The 26,897-nt window shown below is 39.5% G+C and overlaps 1 non-coding gene across 1 annotated transcript; it reads right to left on the minus strand.

Annotated features, from left to right (window-relative positions):
• Positions 1-10,619: 10,619 nt before the first annotated feature.
• On the minus strand, positions 10,620-10,726 carry LOC121213392 (small nucleolar RNA R71). Its single transcript, XR_005908773.1, has one exon. It is a non-coding gene; the product is annotated as a small nucleolar RNA R71 (small nucleolar RNA).
• Between the last annotated feature and the right edge of the window lie 16,171 nt (positions 10,727-26,897).

The raw sequence follows: 26,897 nt of genomic DNA on the forward strand, positions 1-26,897 counted from the left end.
GTAATCCTGAAGGCACTTGATGTTCCGCTTTCACTTGTTGACATATTAAACATCTCGAAACAAGGTCGGAGATGTCTCGTTTCATACCATGCCACCAAAACCAACGTTTCAAATCGTTGTACATTTTCGTACTCCCCGGGTGACTTGACATTTGGCTACAATGGGCTTCGTTCAGAATCATCGAAATGAGTTCCGAACTCCTTGGAACACACAAACGACTTCTGAACCTCAAACAATCATCATCAACTTTCTGGGCTTCACGAATTTGATGAATCAATAATGGTTTGGCTTTTAATTTAGCAACTAACACATTGTCAGGTAGAACAAACAAATGCACATTCATTGCTCGTAAAGCAACCAATGACTTCCGGCTTAAGGCGTCCGCAACCACATTAGCCTTTCCTGGGTGGTAATCAATGACAAGCTCGTAATCTTTCAACAACTCAAGCCAACGTCTTTGTCGCAGATTTAAGTCTCTTTGAGTCATCAAATATTTGAGAATTTTGTGATCCAAAAATACATGGCACTTCTCACCAAATAAGTAATGTCGCCATATTTTTAAAGCAAATACGATGGCAGCTAGTTCAAGATCATGGGTCGAATAATTTTTCTCATGTGGCTTTAATTGTCTCGACGCATAGGCCACAACTCGACCTTCTTGCATCAATACGCAACCCAACCCAAGTAGGGATGCGTCACTATAAATGACAAACTCTTTGCCTGATTCGGGTTGCACTAAAATTGGAGCTTCAGTCAAATAAGTTTTTTAGTTGATCAAAAATTTTCTGACATTTCTCCGTCCATTCGAACTTAACATCCTTTTGAAGTAGCTTCGTCATTGGTGTGGCTATCATCGAGAAACCTTTGACAAATCGTCGGTAATAACCGGCGAGCCCCAAAAAGCTTCGAACCTCAGTAATATTTCTCGGAGGTTTCCAATTAAGTATGGCTGAAATTTTGTTCGGGTCAACTCGAATACCCGATGCGGATACTACATGACCCAAGAAGCTAGCCTCTCTTAACCAGAACTCACACTTACTGAACTTAGCATATAACTGCTTATCCCGCAAAATTTGCAACACTAGCCTCAGATGCTCAGCATGTTCGGTCTCATCTCTTGAATAGACCAAGATGTCATCAATGAACACAACTACGAACCGATCCAAATATGGTCTGAAGATCCGATTCATCAAATCCATAAATACTGCAGGGGCATTAGTGAGCCCAAACGGCATCACTAAGAACTCGTAGTGACCATATCTCGTTCTGAAGGCAGTTTTGGGTATGTCCGAATCTCGAATTCGCAACTGATAATAGCCCGATCTCAAATCTATTTTTGAGAACACTGAGGCTCCCTTCAGTTGGTCGAACAAATCATCGATACGTGGTAACGGATATTTGTTCTTTATCGTCACTTCATTCAGTTGACGATAGTCAATGCACAACCTCATGGTTCCGTTCTTCTTTTTCACGAACAATACTGGTGCACCCCAAGGTGAGAAACTTGGTCGAGCAAAACCTCTATCCGTCAATTCTTGCAACTGAGCTTTCAACTCTTTTAACTCAGTTGGTGCCATACGATACGGAGCTATCGAAATCGGCGTAGTCCCAAGTACAAGCTCAATACCAAACTCTACCTCCCGAACAGGTGGTAAACCTGGTAATCCTTCAGGAAAAACATCCGGGTATTCACAGATTTGGGTTTCTTGTCTAATTCTTTGTCATCCAGTACATATGCAAGGTATGCTTCGCACCCATTTCTTACATATTTCTGGGCCAACATTGCTGATATTACAGCTGGCATCCCCTCCAAGTCCGTAGACTCAACTCGGATTACTTCGTTATTTGCGCACCTCAAATCAATAGTCTTGCTTTTGCAATTCACAACCGCATCATGCGCGGTCAACCAATCCAAACCAAGAATAACATCAAATTCATCAAACGGCAAAAGCATCAAGTCCGCCGGAAAACAGGAACCTCAAATTTCTAGGGGACATTTCTTACACACTTTGTCGACAAGCACGTAACGACCCAAGGGATTTGACACCCGAATTACGAATTCAGTAGACTCAATAGGTAAAGTCTTACTGGATGCTAAGGTTTCACATATGTAAGAATGAGTAGAACCGGGGTCAATCAAAGCAATTACATTAGTATCAAAGAGAGTAAAAGTACCGGTAATAACATCAGGCGAAGAAGCATCCTCGCGGGCACGTATAGCATAAGCTCTAGCAGGCGCACGAGCCTCGGATCTGGTCGTAGCATCTCTAGATCCTCTCTGGCCACCACTAGCATTGCCCGTATTTCCAGATGGTCTACCTCGAGCAGTGGTAGCACCCGGTTTCCCACTCTGATTTACATTCTGTTCAGACAACCTCAGGCAATCTTTAATGAAGTGGTCAACTGATCCGCACTTGTAACAGGAGCGGTCAGGGAATCTACAACTCCCCGAACGCCATTTACCGCAATATCGACATTTCGTTCTGTCTCGACGTTCATTCCCAATACTGGCGACCGAAGTGCCTCGTGTACCCACAGGGGGTCGATCACGATCTCGTCTAAAAAGGCCCGAAGTGCCTCTCGACCAGCCCACATCATCTCGAAATTTCTTCGATGCCTGTTGAAGAGACTTTCCCGAAGATCTTTTACGAAACTCTCCAGTTCCCTCATCAACTTTTTGTTTTTCTTTTCTAAGCTCTTCGGCTTTACAAGCTCGCTCGACAAGTACTACGAACTCTCGTATTTCAAGAACGCCAACGAACATTTTTATATCTTCATTCAGCCCATCCTCGAAGCGTTTACACATAATAGCCTCGGACGAAACACATTCCCGAGCGTATTTGCTAAGTCTAACAAATTTTCGCTCGTAATCAGTAACCGACATGGAACCTTGCTTAAGCTCAAGAAATTCCTTCCGTTTTTGATCAACAAATCTCTGACTGATATACTTTTCCGAAACTCAGTTTGGAAAAACTCCCAAGTTACTTGCTCTCGGGGCACAACAGAAGTCAGAGTACTCCACCAATAGTAGGCAGAATCACGTAGCAAGGAGATAGTACACTTTAGGCATTCATCGGGTGTACAAGATAGCTCATCGAGTACCCGGATAGTGTTGTCCAACCAAAATTCAGCTTGCTCGGCATCGTCGCTATCCGTAGCCTTAAATTCAGTAGCCCCATGTTTTCGGATTCTGTCAACTGGGGGCTTATTTGACCTTATTTGGTCAGTTACCAGAGGTATTGTAGGTGCGGGGGTTGTATTAGTCGGGAAGGAGGTTGTGGAACAGCCGTATTAGTTCGAATGTATTGGTTGAACCAATCATTCATCACGCTATAGAAAGCTTGTCTAGCTTCATCATTCGGGTTACTAGCATTAGGTTGAGAGTCCGCCGGCACTGTCCCTTGTGCGGGAGCAGGCGCTACACTCTCAAGATCATCAGCTACCTCTCGGTCGGGATCGGGATCCATTACTATAAATAAACACATTTACAATTGTCAGAAATCACCACACTATCAAGTAATCACATAAAATGGCATGTATAGCTAGACCCAACGCATTACGGTAGTCCTAGAATCGACTAAACCGTAGCTCTGATACCAATCAAATGTAACACCCCAAACCCGAGACCGACACCGGAGTCGAACACGAGGTGTTAACAGACTTTAAACCCCTTATAAAAATATTTCCCAGACACTGCCGATCTGTGTACTAGTCGCTTTAAAAATCATATCTTGAGTTTCACAACTCGAAAATCAGTTTCGTGATTTTTCCCTGAAACTAGACTCATATTCCCATCTACATATTTTTTTCTAGAATTTTTGGTCGGGCCAATTAGTACAGTTTATTAGTCAAAGACTCCCATGTTACAGGGATCGACTACCCTAACCTTTGCGCATTACGACTTGGATATCTCCTTGTACAGGGATCCAATACTGATGTCGTTTCTTTCTATAGAAACTAGACTCAGAGAGGAATCTATCCATATATGGTATGACTCATAATTATCTCTGGTTAATTTATAATGAATTTCCAAAGTCGGAACAGGAAATCCAGAAACCGTTCTGGCCCTGTCTCACGAGAACCTGAATATCTCTTAACATACTGTCCGTATGATTGTTTCGTTACTTTCCTATGAAAGTATATTCATCAAGGTTTGTTTACATAATTTATTCACTATTTAATTCCATTCCTACTATTTTTAGTGATTTTCCAAATCGACATCACTGCTGCTGTCAGCATTTGCCTTTAAGGTAGACTTTACCTATTTCATGGTTTCCATGATTCAACTAGCCCTTTTTGCATAAATAGCACAATTTATGAAAGTGATTAACCATCCCCGTGGCCAATCCTTGTCAAGCATATCCACACCAAATGATTATAACATTATACTCAAACACATATAAGCCATTTTCGCATGGCTATCCAAAATTTATACAAGTCCAAAGGGTCCACGACCCACAACAAACGGGTAGTCCTATACATGCCATTTCGAAGTTCAACCAAAATTGTACCAAAAAGGGGCTTTGATAGTGTGGGCGACTTTGACCTCAAGATCCCGAGTCCGATAGCTGGAGAAACAAATCTATAAAACAGAGGAGCAATGAAACGGAGTAAGCAATTTATGCTTAGTAAGTTTTGAGCAAGGAATTCTAGCACAACAAAAGTATAGCATTCATATAGCTAAACGGATAATTTCATATGCACAAATTTACGATATCGTACTTGCTTCACATTATCAACCCTTATGTACATACACAAAAGATCAAATCAGCCAAAGGCCGGTAGCTCGTTTATCAACTGAGCGAATACTTATTTGTAAGGGCTCAACTAAATTCAAGCACATACGAAACATACCTCAATGTTGGGATGTTTCGAGAGTATTAACTGGAATTTTACAGCAAGTTCATTCATTCCCAAATCACGTACCTTCGGAATTTAACCGGATATAGCTCCTCGTTCAAATGCCTTCGGGACATAGCCCGGTTATAGTAATTCGCACAAATGCCTTCGGGACTTAACCCGGATTTAGTAACTCGCACAAATGCCTTCGGGCTTAGCCCGAAATTAGTATCTCGCACAAATGCCTTTGGGCTTAGCCCGGAATTAGTATCTCGCACAAATGCCTTCGGGCTTATCCCGGAATTAGTATCTCGCACAAATGCCTTCGGATCTTAGTCCGGATATTGTCACTTAGCACAAGCCTTCGGGACTTAGCCCGGACATCATTCAAATAACCATGCACATTTAACAATAAATCATGGCCCATTCGTATTTCATTTTCGTTAGCAAAACTCAAACACAAGACATTTATCATTCTTGCAAATTCGGCTCAATAGCCACACAAAGAGCATGATTTTAATTTGCTTAAAACATGATCTAATCACATCATAATTTAAGCTCTTTTACTCAAGAACTTACCTCGGGTGTTGTCGAACGATTCCGATAGCTATTCGACCACTTTTTCCTTCCCTTTATCGGATTTAGTTCCCCTTTGCTCTTGAGCTTAATTAAACAAATAAATTGATTTAATCATTTGAGCATCGAAAAGAGGAACACAAGGCACTTAGCCCATATTTATACATTAGACATTAAAGTCACATATGTACGGAATCATGAATCAAACTCAACATTTTAGCTAATTTTTCCCCCTTGGCCGAATATGCATGTCTATTTTGGGGCCGATTTCAACACTTAATACATTCTACAAGTATGGTCACTTGTATTGACTAAACACCCTTTTGTTTCAAGTTCAAAACTTGGCTAATACACACATATACACACTAGTAAAGCATCCTCTCCCTTTCCATCAATTTAACACATGCATTGCTCATTAACATGCAAAAGTTATATTCGGCCTTAGCACACAACTTGCTAGCCGATTCTTCTCCATTTAGCAACTAATGCACATATGTGCTCACACAAAAATGCTAAAAAGGAGGTTCAAGAATCATCAAGCCACCATCACATGTATCATTAACAAGCTTCATATTTAGCATGCAATGGCATTAACACAAACTCCACCTAGGTCGAATCTTAACTCATCCTCATGCCTCATCACCACAACATCAAACATCAACCAAGAATGATGCATCCATGGCCGAGTGTCATTTCCATCACATAGCAAGATTTAGACCATGGGCTAGGTAGAACTCAAGCTAACAACTAAAACATGCATGCATCTCATGGAACATCATCAAACATACCTTAGCCTAGCTACATGCATGGCCGAACCTCTTCAACCTTTCTTCTTCCTTCCTCCTTAAAATTTTTGGCCAAGGATGAACCAAAGGGTGAGCATTTTTTTCTTTGTTTTTTTCTTTCTAGTTTCGGCTAAATGAAGATGAGAAAGGATGAACAAAAATTTTCTCCTTTCTTTTCTTTAGCTCACGGCAATGGGGGGGGAAACAACTACACACATTTTTTTTTGTATTCATCATACTCCTTTTCATTATTTTATGCCCATGCCCCTTATTTTATTTTTTTCCTACATACCTCACTAGGCCAACATGTTCCCAACACGTTTCCACCCATAGCATGGCCAACCACTAGCTCAAATTTTGGGTAATTTGACATGCAAACCCATCATTTTCACAACATTCATTAATAGACCATTTTAAATTAGCCTATCATATTTTCACCATGTCTCATATCAATCCCTATTTAATAATTTCTCATGCAATTGGAAAAATTGGAGAATGAAACTTCCACATACTCATGTACACACATAATAAGCATAGAATATGGAAATCAATTATTTTTATGACTCGGTTTTGTGGTCCCGAAACCACTTCCCGACTAGGGTCAATTTTGGGCTGTTACAAGAATTCCCGATTGAACCTTAGAAAATAAATCAGATATTTATGTCGTGACGTTTGGGTTGCTTGTGTGAGCTAGTGTAAGACATGTCTGGGACATGCATCAGCCACATTATAAGAGCCAGTGTAAGACCATGTATGGGACATGCATCAGCCACAAGATGATAATCAGTGTAAGACCATGTCGACATGAGATATGAGCTAGTGTAAGACCATGTCTAGGTTATGGCATCGGCACCTTACCCACGTTTGAGGCTTAATGGATATTCAATAGTGTTCTGAATGGCTCAACGGTGAGTATTATGACTTTAAGTTAATGCGCATGGTATAACCGTGTTGTGAGTGGTACAGGTACCTATTTGAAATGTATGAGATATAAATCGATATTGCTATGATATTTATATGGATAGTGATGAGTAAGTTATGCTTGCACCTACTTTTGTGTTATGAGCTTATTAATGAACGGTAAAATTGTTGTTGTATATTTATTTAAATGCAATTTACTAAGCTTTATGCTTACTCCCTCTCCTTTCCTTTTTCTTATAGTGCTGCCTATCTAGCTCAGGGCTCAACGGAAGTCAGAGATATTGATCACACTATCAATCGAAGCATTCGGTATAGTTTGATTTATATTTTTGAATATGGCATGTATAGGGAACTAGACTTATGTTTTGTGTTAATATTAACTTGGCCAAATGTGTTGGCTTGGGATAAATCCCTCATTTTTTATTAAGTCTCAAATGATGTCTAATGTTAATTTGATTTGTATAGAATGAAGTTATTTTGATGGCTGAGTAAAATGCGTAAATGGAATGTTGTCTTTTGTGGATGATTTGGTTGTTTGAGATAGTCTTATATTGGATTTGGTGGTTATTGTGTAGGTTGTGTAAGTAAAGGTGGCAAAGAGGCTTGGTAAATAGCCTTATATTGTCCATACGGGTAGACACACGGGCATGTGTCTAGACTGTGTGTGACACATGGTCTGCCCCATGGGTGTGTGATCCGGCCGTGTGCCCCCTGCATGTAAAATTTTCAAGTTAGTTTGCATGGTAGTAAACACACAGGCAGAGACACGGCCATGTGTCTCATCTGTATGAAGGACACAGCCTAGCACATAGGCGTGTACCATAGCCGTGTGACATTTTGGGGATGCTGACGTCAGAAACAGAATGTCCATGTTTTTGCACACGGGCTAGGACACGGGCGTCTCATGGCTGTCTAAAGGACAGGGGCATGTGCCAGGCCATATGAAAACCCTGTAGGTGTGCTTTTAGAATTAACTCTGCATGAGTGGAGGGCACGGGCGTGTCCCTGTACTTCTTAGGCTGTGTGAGCTACACGAGCCATATACATGACCATGTCGAAATAGCCACACGGGCGTGTTACCTTTCCACACGGCCATGTGTCCTATTTCAAAGGTAAAATTTCAATAGATGATTTAAGGACTCGGAATGGTCCCGAATAGTTTTTAATGGTTGTTTAGGGGCTCGTAGGTCCATAATAAGAAGTTCAAAGGAGAAACTGAAAAAGTTTAAAATTTGACTTGGGAATGTTTGTGTGCATGAGATCGAGTTAGGTAATCCCTCGTACTCCGCTCCGACGTGGGTTACGGGTATGGGGTGTTACAAATAAACATAACAATATAAACATATAAGCATCATGATAAACGCCAAATTATACATAGTTTTACCCCAAATACTTAGCATATTTATGGATGTTTACTACTAGATTTGTGGATTTTGGTGCTCTTAATCTGGTTATTTCATGTTTACTACTCAGGAAGCACCAAGAGTCAAAAGGAGTCAAAACCGAGCCAAAAAGGGACAAAACGGATGAAATTGAGAAGATCACACGGCCTAAGCCTTGCCACACAAGCATCTCACACGCCCGTGGCCTTCGGAGATGTCGACCATGGTTTACACGATTCACATGGCCTGGCTGTTGAGCCTACACGGCTGTGGCAATTTAACGAATCGAACACGGCCTGGCAATCACGTCACACGGCCGTGGCTCACGGGTGTGTCCCTTTTTTCAAAAAGTTTTATTTTACATGGAAAAGGGACTTAGGGAAGAAGAAAGGCAATCCAAAGCCTATATAAACACCCTAAGTATGACCCAGAGAGTAGGCCTCTTCCAAAAATTTTCTAGAATACAGAACCACATGCCAAGAATTACTTGAAGGAAGCCAGACGATCCATCCCAAAATCCGGAGCTACTCGAAGACTGAAGATCTCTCTCAGAATTCCTTCAGGGGTTTTAGAGTTTTCTTCATGTTTTGTTATTTTTATACTTTTGAGATGTACTCTTATTTTATTATGAACTAAACCCCTTAGATACCAAAGGGGGATAAAACCTATGATGGATCTTGTTATTATTATCTGAACTGTATGATAAATACTTGATTTGTTCTTAATTATGTGTTCTTAATGCTTGAGTTAATATTTTGGGTAATAATTCATGATTTGATGTGTTTATGCAGAGGAGGAATAGACCCTGCCCAAGAGTAGAATTGGCATAATTAAGCAGAGTTGATCGAACGCCTAAAAATAGGGTTACGAGATTTTGCTAGATTAGGGTGAAACCTAATATGGGAGTCCATAGAGTGATTTACTACTTTTCTAGGGGTTTTAATTAAGAAAGAAATTTCGATTAATTCAACTGAGGGTTAGACGTTATTAGTCTCGAAAGGGATAATAACAAAGGTTAGGGAGTCTCACGGATCAAGTCAAGTGAATAAATCGTCCGGGTCAGAGTCAGATAACAAGTGAAATATAGGTGGATTCTTCCTTGGCTGTCGTCTTTATCAATTGCTTCTCTTCAAGTCTTTTTCCAAATTTTCTCTTCTCTTTAATTAAATTAGTTAATTAGTTTCGATAATTAGTTTAATAAACAAATCCTTTTATTCCTAGGCTAGATAATAAAAAGATAGTTATTACTGGTACTTTTGGTTCCCTTGGGTACGGTATCCTGGTCTTGCCGTTACTATACTATTATTCGATAGGTGCGCTTGCCTTTTCTTCGTGATAATAGTTAGTCTAGGTTTGATCTTCATTATAAATATTTATTACTTGTTACGAATCACGCGATTAAGTTTTTGGCGCCGTTGCCAGGGAACTGAAATATTAGGAACACTAAATTTTTATTACTTTAGCCATTTATTTTTCTTGCAATTTTATTTTATTTTATTATTTATTAATTTACTTTTTCTCTCTCTTGTCAGGTTTTGATAGTTTATGACTAGAAGAAACCCATCAGGACCATTACTTTTTGACGAAGAAATCGATCGTATAGTTCGTAGAAATCAAAGAGAAATAAGGCTTAGTTTACGATACACGGAGAACGAGCGAGAGACGATACTCAAACCCCAACCGAAGAGATGACCGAAAACCCAGGCAATCAGCTGCCTCCTGCAATTGCAGCTAATCAAAATCCTGCTCCATGTACTATGTATGACTATGCTAAACCTTCTTTAACAGGAACTGAGTCTAGTATAGTTAGACCTGCTATTGTTGCGAATAATTTCGAACTAAAACCTAACACATTTCAGATGATACAGCAGTTTGTTCAGTTTGATGGTTTACAGGATGAGGATCCCAACACGCACTTGGCAAATTTTCTTGATTTTGCGATACATTCAAAATCAATGGCATTTCTGATGATGCCATTCGTCTTCGGTTATTTCCTTTTTCACTGAGAAACAAAGCCAAGCAGTGGTTGAACTCGTTACCACAAGGGTCTATCACTACTTGGGAACAAATGACCAAGAAATTTTTACTAAAATATTTTTCGCCAGCTAAAACGGCTAAATTACGTAATGATATCTCTTCTTTTGTGCAGATGGATTTAGAAACACTTTACGTTGCATGGGAGAGATACAAGGACTTACTGAGAAGGTGCCCTCACCATGGGTTACTGCTTTGGCTGCAAGTTCAAACGTTCTACAATGGTGTGAATCCCTCGACAAGACAAATGATTGACGCAGCTGCTGGCAGAACCATCAACAATAGAACACTGGAAGATGCCTATGAATTCATAGAGGAGATGTCACTGAACAACTATCAATGGCAAGTTATGAGGACAAAGCCAACAAAAATAGCCAGTGTTTATAACATCGATTCAGTCACCATGCTTTCTAATCAGGTAGAACTGCTTAATAAAAAGATTGATAGTTTTCTTGGTTCTACGCAGGTACATCCAGTAATGAGGTGTGACTCAAGCGGAGGAGGTGTCCATACAGAATACCAATCCTTCAATCCTACAACTGAAGAAGAACAAGTCAACTATATGGGTAACAATAACTTTAGATCTCAAAATAAGCCATACAGTAATACTTATAATGCAGGTTGGAGGAACCACCCAAATTTCTCCTGGGGTGGTCAAGGGAATCAAAAGCCACAAAAGCCACAAAATCCTTAGGGTTTTCAACAGCCACCTTATCAATAAGAGAAGAAACCAAACCTTGAAGAGATGCTTTCTAAATTCATCTCGGTGTTAGAAACCCATTTTCGAAATACCAAGATAGCACTTAAGAATCAACAAGCATCGATCCAAGGACTCGAAACTCAGATAGGCCAGCTGTCCAAACTAATCTTCGAATGACCACAGGGTAACTTACCAAGTAATACTGAACCTAATCCGAGGAACACCTCAATGCAATTAACACTCAAAATAAGGACGGACTCATTGCACCCGAGCCAGAAATACAGCAAAACAACGCGATGAACAAAGGACGAGAAGAGGTAAACAATAATGACCCCAAACAGGTAAGTACGAATCATGAACCTCGTGTGCCATATCCTAAAGCAATGACGAAAGACAGGACAGAAGAAAAATTCGGTAATTTTGTCAAACTCTTAAAGAAATTACATATTAACTTACCCTTTATTGAAGTTCTTTCGCAGATGCCCAACTTAGCAAAATTCTTAAAGGAACTTCTGAGCAATAAAAGGAAATTAGACGCTACATTGCATGTGGAACTCAATGCAGTTTGCTCAGCTATTCTAAAGAATAAGCTACCTAGCAAATTGAAAGATCCAGGGAGTTTTACAATTCCTTGCTTAATTGGTAGTTTATCTGTGAATAATGTTTTAGCTGATCTAGGGGCAAGTATAAATGTTATGCCCTATAAAATGTTTAAACGACTCGATCTTGGTAAACCCAAACAGACTAGGATGAGCATACAATTGGCTGACAAAATGGTTAGATTTCCTAAGGGTATTATTGAAGATGTTCTCGTTAAAATTGATAAGTTTATTTACCCAGTAGACTTTGTTGTCTTAGATATGGATGAGGATAACAAGGTACCTTTAATTTTAGGACGAACCTTTTTAGCAACTGCCAGAACCATTATTAATGTAGGCACAGGAGAGCTAACACTTCGTGCAGGTGACGACGCAATAACACTTCAAGCACGCGACTCAGTCAAAACCTCTAAAACTCAAGACAATGCTATAAAACCTGTCGATGATAAAACTAATACTCAATCATCCTTGCTAGAACCCCCTCGAACCAAGACAATGGAGACAGTGCACTATTATCATGTAGAGAACAAAGACACCCATGAGGAATGAAGGCTTCAAATAGAGGAGCTAGATGAATGGAGAGCACACAAACCGAGAACATGTGATAAACTGAAACTACACCAAAACAAGCCCGATACCTCTCCTAATGAACTTCAGGTTGGAGATAAAGTCTTACTCGATGCCGCAGATCCCCACATTGCCACTACCACACCAAATGAGGAAATCCCTCTTATGGTACTCAGTATTTTCCCATTCGGTACGGTTGAGGTGAGTCATCCCAATTTCGGCACTTTTAAGGTAAATAACACCCGATTAAAACCTTATTTTAAGACTGACAGCAGGAACGAGGAGTACGAACTCCTCAAACCACCATGATAAATCAACAGAGAGGTAAGTCGAGCTTAGACTATAAATAAGCGCTTCTCGAGAGGTAACCCGAGCACTAACATATTTTGATTTCTTTATTTTTAACTTCTCACACTTCGAATCAATTAACTTAGTCTTTGAATTGTAAAGTTTTTCAGCACACACAGCCAGACACATGGGCATGCTTAAAACCATGGCCAAATAGGGGAAAAGACACGGCCGTGCGATATGGCCGTGTTGAAGCAGGACATGATTTCCCTAAAACACGGGGTGCGATAAATCCCCACGGCCGTGCGACATGGCCGTGGGTGAACTTGATAGGAAAAACACGGCGTGGGGATAGAAAACCATAGGCATGCCAGGGACAAGGCTCGATTTTGTTTCTTCGACACGAGCGTGCGACACGCCCATGCCATTTAGCCGGGTACAACAACACACGGGCGTGCTACCATAAAACACGAGCGTGGGAGAAGCGAACAAAGCTAGGCACGGCCGTGTGATATGGTCGTGTTTGACACACGCTTAAGACACACAGGCGTGTGATAGTAGCCGGGCACGACTTTACTTGAAAAATTTGAAAAACACAGGCTCACCCTCAACGTACACGGGCATGGCCCTAGGCCGTGTGACCCTACCCTATATAAACAAACCACTGTTCATCTTCTTCCTCCTTTCAAAACCATACCAGAAATCTACCCTCCCCCAACCCCTAACCCCTATTCCAGCCACCATTCCCTAGATTCTCACTTCTTTAACCCCCAAACCACCCTGAAATCCACTCCCCTTGCATTCATCCTTATTTCCCCCTCCCTATACCCTCTATTTTCCCACCACACGGCTTCCTCTCCGCGTCACACGCCCGAGCTCACCACCACATGCCTGTGTACCGCCTTACAACAGCCTTTAGTTCACTTTCTCAACCTTATTTTTCCAATTTGTGTTGCTACATTAGTATTCTACATGCTTTGTATAGATATTGTTACTATTACAAATATGTTTTAGACAAGTTAGGAATTTGCTTTAGAATTTTCTATATTTGACTTGTTTAAGCTACTAAATAGCATATACTAATTTTAGGCCTATTGCTTAACTACTGATGTATCTTGGATTCTATCAATGCTCATGAATTTTCAGGTACATTATGTCGTCATCAAGACGCGAGAAGGCCTCGGTCCCTTCCTTAAAGAGACGTAGGGGACCAAGTTCTTCCTCGGTACGTGCTACAGCCGAAGGTCGGCACCCGTTCCTTGAATGTTCGCAAGCTTCGTAGGAGAAACTATTTCAGATACTACGCGTACGACCCATAACCACAGGTCGCTGCATCGACTGGGCTACTATAGAGCAAGTCCAGCTCACTAATGCCATCCACGCCCTCCTTTCCACAGACCCATGGGAACGGTTCTTCGCTATTATCGAGCCCACTTATTTAGAGGTAACTTTAGAATTATGCTCTATTTTTCATTTACAGGTGGTGATGACGAACAATGACGACCCAGGCACCATTCACTTCCGATTAGGCGGTCTAGTTCGTGCGATGAGTGTTCTAGCGTTTGGATTTGCTCTGGGACTTTACACCGATGAGTTTATGGAGAAGGAGGACATGAATGCACTACCACGCAATATCCACATCTCCCCCTCCTTGTTCTGGAAGGCTTTGGCAACGCTCTCTTCCACCTACGACCCCAGCCGCTCGAAGGCCTCAACTCTCCCCCCTTCCCTATGCTATCTCCATGCCATATTGGTACACACCTTGACCGGAAGGAGAGAGAGCACTGGTGTCGTTAACACCCACGACGCCTACTATTTATGGTGCATGGCGAATGCACACGTGACTGACTTGGCCTACTTCATTGCTTTTGCCATTCTCCATCAGACCGAGCAGCATAGGAAGGGAGTAATTTCAATCGGCCCCTACGTGACACGCCTTGCCAGACACTTCGGCCTCCTCAACACCGCGGCCCAGTCATCAGCACTTACCCTGATAGGTCAGATGTCCCCATAGGGCATCACGACTATGATGCACATAAGGATGATCGAGTGCCAACGTGGGACCGATCCTCCTCAGTACCGTCTCTCGCATGCCATTGACGAGGAGGATCTTGAAGACATCCCTGATGATGTTCCCCCACAGCATGAGGAGTATTCCACCGTGCCACCTAGGGAACGACCAGTTCATGCAGCTACTTCATTGGCACATCTTTCCGACCGACTCGCCCACTTTGAGCAGTATTGCACTACGTAGTTTGAGATAATTCACGAGTGAGATCGACGATGGGACCGACAGATGGACGATATGCAGGCCATGCTGCAGCAGTTGTGCCAGCACTTTCACATCGCCACTCTAGCACCACCACCTGAGGGTCCCACCGATGAGGATCATTGAATCCTCCTTTTTTTATTATTTAGTCTTATTCTTATTCTTATTTTACTTATTTTATTTTTATTTTTCTTTTGATTTTTATTTTCATTTCAGTTTTATTATTTTATTTTGAAAGACATATCTATATTAGTAAATTTTACTTTTTTCTATTTTCTGGTATTTCTAACAAGTAATTCCACTACGCTCTTTTCCACACCAACTCTTAATAAGCTCTTCATGATTCTACAGACTTCCAAGCAAAGCTGCTAGGAATATTTTACGAAATGAGGAAATAAAAGGGAAACAATACCTCACGAGTGCCATGTTCAACGACCCAATTTCTTCATCTAGCCAAGAACAATGGCAGCTATCACTTTCCCCGAACACACCATCCTCAGAATCAAGCTCCACATCCATATAATAGGGGGTTTCACCTCCTTTCCTCTTATGATTTTCTTTATTTTGAATAATCTATCTCTGTACATTGAGGGCAATGTACATCTTAAGTGTGGGGGGATGAACATGAAACCTAACTTTTTGCATTATCTCAAATCCATGAATTTGGTCTTGTGCGTAAGTGATTTTCTCATAATATTGATAGAATGAATTCTAATTGATCTATAATTATTGTTGATATGTCATGAATTAGACCAAGGGAATTATGCATGATTATTTGATTATAGGACCTTAAAGAATCAAGCATGATAAGTTGATATTTTGAGAAATAAAATTTTTAAACTATTTCTCCTAAATTGAGGTATTATCTTGAAATCCTAAGTATACAGAAATGATATCAAAAACCTAAATTTTTGGTGAGATTTTTGAGCCTTTTGAGCATTAGCTTTCTTTCTTGCACACTTCTTTTGTGGTTTGAATGTGTCAACATTGAACTGTTATTCTAGAACTTGCTTCGATTATACATGTCGAGATCACACGTATGATTTGATATACTAAGATGATAAAGGCACTTAGGATTTAACCCATTTACTCTATAAAAAGCTTCCCACATAATTAAACCCTTAGCGAACCCCCTTTGAGCCTACTAACTTTTTTTAATTGATTAACCCTTATCATTAACCCATTAACCCATTATTTTTGAAATCCTCTTACTTAATTTACCTTTTTATCGAGATTAAATTTAATATTATTACCTCACTATGTTCCCATTTTTTGTTACTAAATCATGAAGTATGATTTCTGTATTGTATTGACTTGATTTGTTCTAAAAAAAAATGTAATTCTTAGCAAGCTAAAGTTGTCATGAACTCATGTAAAATAGTTCTAGATATTTGTGTGTGGTTCAGTAATTAAGTTTTTGATAGTGGGGTAACATATTGAAATTATCTTGATTCTAACCCCTGTTCTTCAGCTTGTATCCATACCTATAACCTAAACCCCATTACAACCATGCAAAGACCTTTTGATTAGTGTATCATATCATTTATGAGTGGTGGAGATTTGATTTTCATGCAAGCCTATAGTAATAACTTTTCATGTTAGACAATCAAGTGCTTAATCTTGAACCTTAAACACTTTGAGTGATTTGAGTGAATCTTTAGTGAGGATGTCATCTCTTGTATATTTAGGACTAAAGTTAAATTCTCATTGTATAATTTTTCGTCGAATAGTTTGTAATATTATCAATACTGATCATGTGATTGAAAAGAATGAATTCTAGTAGTAAATGAGAGTTTTGCTTAAGGACAAGCAAATGCTTAAGTGTGGGGGTATTTGATAAACGCTGAATTATACATACTTTTACCCGAAATACTTAGCATATTTATGGATGTTTACTACTAGATTTGTGGATTTTGGTGCTCTTAATCCGGTTATTTCATGTTTTGTACTCAGGAGAGCACCAAGAGTCAAAAGGAGCCAAAAAGGGACAAAACGAACCAAATCGAGAAGATCACAACGCCTAAGCCATGCCACATGGGCATCTCACATGCCCGTGGCCTTCAGGGTGTCGACTAAAGCTTACACGATTCACACGGCCTGGCCGTTGAGCCCACACGGCCGTGGGAATTTAACGGATCGAACACGACCTAGCAACCACGTCACACGGTCGTGGCACACGGGCGTGTCCCTTTTTCAAAGAGTTGTATTTTACATGGAAAATGGTACTTAGGGAGGAAGAAAGCCAATCCAAAGGCTATAAAACTCCCTAAGTATGACCTAGAGAGGAGGCCTCTTCCAGAACTTTTCTAGAACACAGAACTACATGCCAGGAATTACTTGAAGGAAGCCAGACGATCCATCCCAAAATCTGGAGCTACTCGAAGAGTGAAGATCTCTCTCAGAATTCTTTCAGGGGTTTTAGAGTTTTCTTCATGTTTTGTTATTTTTATACTTTTGAGATGTACTATTATATTATTATGAACTAAACCCTTTAGATTCCTAAGGGGGATAAAACCTATGATGGATATTCTTATTATTATTTGAATTGTATGATAAATACTTGATTTGTTCTTAATTATGTGTTCTTAATGCTTGAGTTAATATTTTGGGTATTAATTCATGATTTGATGTGCTTATGCAGAGGAGGAATAGACCCTGCCTAAGAGTAGAATTGGCATAATTAAGCGGAGTTGATCGAATGCTTAAAAATAGGGTTACGAGATTTTGCCGGATTAGGGTGAAACCTAATATGGGAGTCCATAGAGTGATTTACTGCTTCTCTAGGGGTTTTAATTAAGAAATAAATTTCGATTAATTCAACTGAGGGTTAGACATTATTAGTCTCGAAAGGGATAATAACATAGGTTAGGGAGTCTCACGGATCAAGTCAAGTGAATAAATCGTCCGGTTCAGAGTCAGATAACAAGTGAAATATAGGTTGATTCCTCATTGGTTGTCATCTTTATCAATTGCTTCTCTTCAAGTCTTTTTCCAAATTTTCTCTTCTCTTTAATTAAATTAGTTAATTAGTTTCGATAATTAGTTTAATAAACAAATCCTTTTATTCCTAGGCTAGATAATAAAGCGATAGTTATTACTGGTACTTTTGGTTCCCTTGGGTACGATATCCCGATCTTGCTGTTACTATATTATTATTCGATAGGTGCGCTTGCCTTTTCGTCGTGATAATAGTTAGTCTAGGTTTGATCTTCATTATAAATATTTATTACTTGTTACAAATCACACGATCACATTATAATATACATATACTCCTTAGCCAAATACAATCACAAACCACATAGCTCAAATATATTTCACATTTTCCCCATTCATTTGCACATATAGCATATTTTCTCATACTTTTTGTCACATATAATCACTTGATCACAAAGATACATATACTTGACTTTCAACATAAAATATGATATAAAATTTCAAATGTACCTGAATTAGATACACATTTCATATAATCATTCATTTCTCAAAATGCCCGTTGAACCGTTCAGAATCATAAGGATATGCAGATAGCTCGGAAAGCTCATACAATACCAACGTCCTAGATGTGGTCTTACATGTAATCAAATATCTATGCCACTGTCCCAAATAGGGTCTTACACGAAATCAAATACGATGTCAATGTCCCAGACATGGTCTTACACGTAAATCATAAGTCGATGCCAACGTCCTAGACGTAGTCTTACACAAAAACACATATCGAATCCTATGTCATGATATATGTATCCTAATTATTCCTAAGGTTTGTACGGGGCTTTTCGAACGTCGAAACTTTGTCGATACTTTCTCGGATGTCTCATATTTCTCAACTCATATAGTCATTCATCATAGTTCAATAGCATATAATCAATAGTAATTCAATTAAAAACACATCTATTTGTATATAGACTTACCTCGTATGGATTCGAATAGACGAAATTGACTACTCGACGACTTTCGACTTTCCTCGATCTAATTCTGTTTTCTGTGGTTCTTGATCTAAATAAATTCAAATTTAACTTATTCAAAATCACATTCATTCAAATCAATCCAAAAACACATATTTATGGCATTTTACAAATTAGCCCTCACATTTTGACACTTTAGTCCCTAATTCAAAAAATCACAAAATACACAAAATTTCCTTACAGATATGCTTAGCCAAATTTTAATAGTATTCATATAAGTCCATATATTTCATTTATTTCACATTTTAGTCCCTCAAAATCTAATGTTCACAATTTAGCCCAAATTACTCAAATTCATCAAAAATTCAAAGACAAAATATACTAACCCAACACATAACTTCCATATGCTATCATCAAACTTCATAAAACTCATAGTTTCATCAATGGCTCAACTCAAAATCATCAATAATTTCAGAAATTTGAATATGGGCTTTATAGAACTCTAAGCAACGATCGCAAAAACGTAAAAATTATCAAAGACCGAACAAAATACATACCTAAATCACCAAATCTCTTAGCCGAACCCTAAGCTTGAGTTTTCTTTCTTTCTCCTATGATATATTCGGCCAAATGATGAATAAATGAAGCCAATATTATGTTTTGTTTAATTAATAAACATTAATACACAATTTACTATTATAACCTTATAATATACATTGAAAATTCCACCAACTAATGTCCATTAATGTCATTCAATGCATTCGATGGTCAAATAACAACATAAGGACCTCACAATTAAAGAGACATAGCAATTAGGCACTTTAACAAATAGAAGGCCACTTTTACATTTTACGCGATTAGGTCCTCTTATGAAATTAAGCAAACGAAACGATTAAATTTTCATACGAAATTTTCACACATGTCAATTCACATATTATAAGCACGGAAAATAATATTAAAATATTTTTTGACTCAGATTTGTGGTCTCGAAACCACTATTCTGATAAGGTCTAAATCGAGCTGTTAGAACTCTCCCCCTTAGGGATTTTTGTCCCAAAAAATCTTACCGTTGAACAGATTCGGATATTGTTGTCTCATAGTATCTTCGGGCTCCCACGTAGCCTCATCAATACTGTGTCAATTCCACATCACTTTTACTAATGGAATTTTCTTATTTCTCAATTCTTTAATCTCTCGAGCTAAGATATAGTTCGACTCTTCTTTGTAGGTCATATCGGACTGAATCTCAATCTCAGACAAAGAAATCACATGTAATGGATCAAATCTATACCATTGAAGCATCGATATGTGGAATACATTATGAATCTTTTCTAGCTCTGGTGGCAATAACAATCTATAAACAACCGGCCTGATATGCTCGATAATCTCATACGACCCAATGAACCTCAGACTCAATTTTCCTTTTCTGCCAAATTGGAGTACTTTCTTCCACAGAGATACTTTTAGAAACACTTTGTCACCGGTCACAAATTCAATATCTTTTCGTTTCAAGTCTGTGTATGATTTCTGACGATCGGAAGTTGTTTTCAAACTATTTCTGATCACTTTTACTTCTGTTCAGTCTCATTTTCAAATCAACCCGGAGAAATCTTTTTCTTATTGAGCTTAGTCCAGTACAAAGGTGTACGACATTTGCGACCATATAAGGATTCATACGGTGCCATTTTAATGCTCGATTAAAAACTGTTACTATAAGCGAATTCAATCAATGGAAAATACTGTTCCCACGTACCTTCAAACTGAAGAATGCAACATCTCAACATATCCTCGAGGATCTGAATAATCCGCTCGGATTGACCATCCGTCTACGGATGAAAAGCAGTATTGAAGTGAAATTTCGTACCTAAAGCCTCTTGCAATTTATTCCAAAATCACGATGTGAATCTCGGATCTTTGTCTCACACAATGGACAATGGCACACCATGCAATCTCACAATGTCGAAAATGTACAACTCTGCTAATTTATCAAGCGAGTAATCAGATCTTACTGGATATAAAATGAGCTAATTTTTTCAATCGATCAACCACAACCCAGATATCATCTTTCTTTCGTGGAGATAGAGGTAAACCCGAAATAAAATCCATCGTCACTCTATCCCATTTCCAGTCAGGAATCATAATTGGTTGTAACAAACCAGATGGCACTTAATGTTCAACTCTAACTTGCTGACAGACCAAACATTTCGAAACAAAGTCAAAGATATCTCTTTTCATTCCAGACCACCACTAATGCTTTTTCAAATCATTATACATTTTCGTACTACCCGGATGTACAGATAAACGACTATTGTGACCTTCGATCAAAATCATCTGAATCTGTAACATCCCAAACCCGGCCTAGACGTTATGGTCAAATTTGCGATGTCATACTGAAGTGAATTTTGAAAAACGTAGTTCCATTGGAAAAATCCGTTATTTATAAAAAACCTCATTGTGATGAAAATCTAGAGTTTCTTGTTCGTTGTTAAAAACCCAAGTTGATATAGCAAAGTGTTACTCATTTTAGGTTGTTATTGAACTTTTAAGACCATGTCTGTTTACGAAAGCTTGTAGAAAATATTGCAATAGCGTGATGTTTTGAAAACATTTATCTTTTGAAAATTCGCGTTCTACTGCTAGCAACTATAAATCAAAATAATTAATCCCAAACCAGAATAAAAATTAGAGAGGCCTTATTACATAACAAAACTCGAGAAAATAACTTAAAGATTAAAATTTTAAAATAGTAACAGAAACGGTTGTGTGGCCCCCATCGAGTCCCTTGCAACACCGACCCGCTTGAGGATTACCTGCACAGAAAAGTAGAAGGGTGAGTTTATGAAAACTCAGTGTGTAATCCCTTAACAAAATTAGACAAGTATAATTTGGTCCTAAGCCCATTACAATGACAGTCCAGTATCAGTGTGGGCCTTAGCCCATAGTAGTAGCAGTATCAATGTGGGCCTTAGCCCATTACAGTAACAGTATCAGTAATGCAACAGAAGTCCTACCCGTCCATCTTCTACACTCCACTTCGTCCAGCCCTACACTCCATGTAGGGATAAGTTCGACCCGCCCATCCCTACACTCCAAATATAGCACCTGTTGTGGCATTAAACAGTAATTGTAGCAGAGCTGCCAATATAATACACTTCCTTCAAATATATCAAACCCACCCCATGCAACATTTCATGTCATAATATAATCCATGTATGCAAAATGTCATGCTCGAGTATAGTCAAACATAGCATTAGGGGTATATCAGTCATTTCATCAGTACGGGACCTAAAAGTGCTACCGCCTTAACACTAGGTCCACAGTCGTCTCGGGCGACCAGTGCAACCTTAACAGTCAATCAATGAAAATGGACCCAAAGCCAATAAGACGGCCCATGTGGGCCCAAACACTTGTGTGACCCATAAAGCCCAAATAAGACCTTGGACGTGTGATCTACACAGCCTAGCCCACTAATCTCCACACGTCCGTGTAGTTTACTCGTGTGGAACCTACGAACCCATGGGGCCCATAGTCCCATTTCTGGCCTACGTGGCCCAAACTGGCCAAAGCCCATAAAATCACTCATGGTGGCCTCTACGATCATACGCCCTTGTTTTGAGCATATAGAATACAACACAAGCTTGAGCACGCTCATATAGCGTTAACGTGCACATTTTATAGCTTTTTCTGATTTATAAATGCAGAAGTGTGGTTACACACCTGTTTGGATTCTAGATGCATGCCCCTCTTGAAATGAACTACACCTAAAACCATTGAGCATTCCACAACTAATGTTAGATATGCTTGAACCTAAACCGCAACAATAGATTAACAGAATGTTGTTTACCATACTGCCCCAAACGAATGTAGTCTACCACTCCGAAGATAAACCCCGCTCGATATGATGAATAGCTGCCAAACAAAATTTGAAAAAACTGAATATTAAGAGCTTAAGAAAAGAACAAATAAATACAACCCAATACTTCCAACCGATTGAGACAAAACTTCTATCCTTACCAAAGACTTACCACTCTAAATTGCGAAGGACAGAACCAATCCGCCTAAGAATGGGAAATCAGTAGGAAGAAGGGGAATTTATTTGAAATAGAAAATAGGGGTAGTGATTCAAGAAGAAAAAGAGAGGAAACAGTGCTCGGATAAGTAAAAGCTGAAGGAAGAGCAAATAGGGCAGAGGCTTACCTAAAAATATTTGGCCAAAAGAGGGATGATTGAATGAAGGGGAAGATACAATATGTGGCCAAAATAAAAAGTGAAAAGAGGTTTGAATCGAAAGGGTTGAGGAAGAGAAGAAAAAGAATCACTGCGTACTTGCCAAACCGAAACAAAGAAAAATGGGAAGGGTTGGTGAGGTATTGACCAAAGTGACTTGATGCCAGAGAAAAGAGAAGCAAAGGCAATTGGTGGACGAAAATGTTGGAGAAGAACAACCCAAAAGACCAAAATGATTATAACCCCAAATGATCCCTACTAACAAACCGTCCCACAATTGAATAGAAATTAAACACTCAAAACCAACAAATGGAAATTCGACACCAAGGAGAAAAGAACCGAAAGAATGACCCAACTCCCAGTAATTGTTCAAAAGCCAAAAATTGCCAAGAATGAGAGTCCTTATTCGGCACACCCTCTTCCACTCTCTTTAAACTTTTAACCTCTCTCCCCTTATTACTCCTAAAATCACTCAGCATATCCTACCTATCCAAATCCCTACTAGCCAAAACCCCCTCCAACAATTCCCTATAATTCAGCCACACTCCCTACACTCCTTAACACCTCAATTTCAGTCCAACTACAACACTTCCCCAGCGTCAGTAGCAAAGCAAAATAAAATATTCTTCTGCGTTGTTAAGCCTCGAACCTCAGATCTACTAGAACACTCCACACGCCCTCAACCACTAGATCAGTAGGCTTTTTATGACACATCTTAACCACATTAATTTAAGAAGCCTACTATCTAGAGCTAGGGTTTATTCAAGTAAAAGCAAAATTTGGTTCAAGCCTTGACTTCTCAGACACTCCCAGAGCAATAAACCACTAAGGCAAACATACCTGTACATCACAAACACACAAAAATAATTTTAACAGGGTTTTGGGATTTGGGGTTTTGGGGTGTTACAATTCTACCCTCCTTAAAGAAAATTTTGGTCTCGAAATTTACCTGGTTAGAAAAGGTGAGGGAATTATTGTCACATCTCCTCCTCAGGTTCCCACGTAGCCTCCTCAGAACTATGGTTCCGCAAAAGAACTTTCACTAATGGGATTGATTTTCTTCTCAAGACTTTCATATCTCAATCCAAAATCTGGACTGGTTCCTCCTCGAAAGTTAGATCTGGTCTAACTTCAATCTCTTCAACCGGTACCACATGTATAGGATTAGAGCTGTAGCGTCTCAATATAGAGACGTAGAATACATCATGAATCCGCTCTAATTTTGGAGGTAGCTCTAACTGGTAGGCAACTGGTCCTACTCGTCTCAATATGCGGTAAGGCCTAATAAACCTTGGGCTCAACTTGCCCTTACGTCCAAATCTTAGTACTTCTTCCATGGTGAGACCTTCAGAAAGATAAAATCTCCCATAGAATATTCAATTTCCTTATGCTTCAGATCCACATATGACTTCTGTCTTTCTGATGCTACCTTCAGTCAATCCCGAATTAGTCTGACCTTATCCTCGGTATCAGATCCTAGCTTAAGACCCAGAACCTACCGCTCACCCAACTCAGTCCAACATGAAGGAGTGCAAAACCTACGACCATATAGTGTTTCGTAAGGTGCCATCTATATGCTAGACTGATAGTTATTGTTGTAAGAAAACTCTGGTAGTGGTAAGTAATCCTCCCAACTGCCTCGGAAGTTAATCGCACAACTCCTTAACATATCCTCCAGTATCTGAATTACTCTCTCTGACTGACCATCTGTCTGAGGATGGAACGCAGTACTAAAGTCTAACCGTGTACCCAGAGCTTCATGTAACTTCTTCTAGAACCAAGACGTGAAGCGAGGATCTTTGTCAGATATTATGGAAACTAGTACCCCATGCAGTCTTACTATCTCCGATAAATACAGCTTAGCTAGTTTTTACAACAAATAATCTATACGAATCGGTATGGAATGGTCAGATTTGGTCAACTGATCCACGATGACCCATACCAAATCCTTCTTAGTAGGCGTTAAGGGTAGCCCACTCACAACGTCCATAGTTACTCTTTCCTACTTCTATAGTGAAATCTTAACTGGCTGAAGCAACCCAAAAGGCAACTAATGTTCCGCTTTAACCTGTTGAGAAGTCAGGCATTTCCCCACAAAGTCGGTAACCTCACGCTTAAGACCTGGCCACCAATATATCTCACAAAGATCTCTGTACATTTTATTTCCACCTGGGTGCATGGCATAGGGGCTACTATGTGCCTCTCGCAGTATAGACTGCCTCAAATCACTATCCTTAGGCACACAAATTTTGCCTTGGAAACAAAGTTCCCCTTCACTGTTCAGCCTAAAATCCATAGTATTACCATTTTTAACTTGACAAAATCGAAGACCCAATGACTCATCCTCCAATTTTTATTCTTAATCTGCTCAATTCGCACTGGTTTAAATTGGAGCTCAACCAACAAGCTACCATCATCAAATAAGCTAAGACCAGCAAACATTTCTCTCAGATCAGTCATTGCCCTACGGCTCAGTGCGTCGACCACTACGTTGGCTTTACCAGGATTATATTCAATCGAACAATCATAATCTTTAAGCAGTTCAACCCATCTACGCCGCCTAAGATTTAGCTCATTCCGAGTGAGGAAATGTTTGAGGCTTTTGTGATCCGTGTAAATGATACACTTCTCACTATATAGGTAATACCTCTAGAGTTTCAGTGCGAATACCACCGCTGCCAACTCCAATTCATGTGTCAAAAAGTTTGCTTCATGCGTCTTGAGCTGACGAGACGCATATGCCACTACTTTACCCTCTTGCATCAACACACATCCTAAATCCACATGTGATGCATCGCTGAAGATAGTGAATTCTTTCCCAAACTTTGGGTAAATCAAAACAGGGGCCTCAGTTAGAACTTTCTTAAGCTTTTCAAAACTTTCCTACTGCTTGCCAGTCCAGTTAAACGGTACCCCTTTACGCAACAACTTAGTCAGAGGTGCAGCAATTAATGAAAACCCCTCCACAAACCTTCTATAACACCCTGCCAGACCCAGAAAACTTTAAATTTCAGATACCAATTTAAGCTACTTCCAATCTAGAACAGCTTCAGTTTTCCGAGGATCAACCCTAATCCCTTCAGCAGATACCACATGACCTAGAAAAGTTACCTCCCGTAGCTAGAATTCACACTTACTGAGTTTAGCGTACAATTATTTTTCCCTTAAACTTTGCAGAACCAGTCGGAGATGTGCATCATGTTCACTCTCAGTTCCCACTACAAACCGATCTAGATAGGGCTGAAACACTCGGTTCATCAGATCCATAAATGCTGCTGGTGCATTCGTCAGTCCAAACGACATTACTAGGAACTCATAATTGTAACACCCCTTACCCGTACCCGAGGCCGGGATAAGGTACGAGGCATTACTGGACAAACATACAAACACTAAACTAAAATACAGGCCATAAAATTTCATTCATATTTCAAAACGTTCATTCACTTACACATAGTCCCTTATTTGAGTCTACAAATCCCAAAACATACTTTAGAAAGGGTTCGGGACTAAACCGAGAACTCACAAAAATCTTGGAAGTTTCATGCTTTAAGGCTCCACGCGCCCGTGTCCCAAAGTCGTATTCCATACACAGCTGAGACACATGGTTTTGTCTCTGCCTGTGTGGAATATACCTAAGCTATTTTCCAAGCTTTGGTCAACCTTAATCTTTTACACACTTATACAAAATCAAAAGCATATAACATGGTATTCATTTAATGATTAAATATTCTTAATTAAACCACAAACATAGCATTTGTATGTCAAAATACATGTGTCTCTCATACTCATTTTACCTTGTTTATTATAG

Source organism: Gossypium hirsutum, chromosome A13 (assembly GCF_007990345.1).
Source record: "Gossypium hirsutum isolate 1008001.06 chromosome A13, Gossypium_hirsutum_v2.1, whole genome shotgun sequence".
NCBI classification, from domain to species: domain Eukaryota; kingdom Viridiplantae; phylum Streptophyta; class Magnoliopsida; order Malvales; family Malvaceae; genus Gossypium; species Gossypium hirsutum.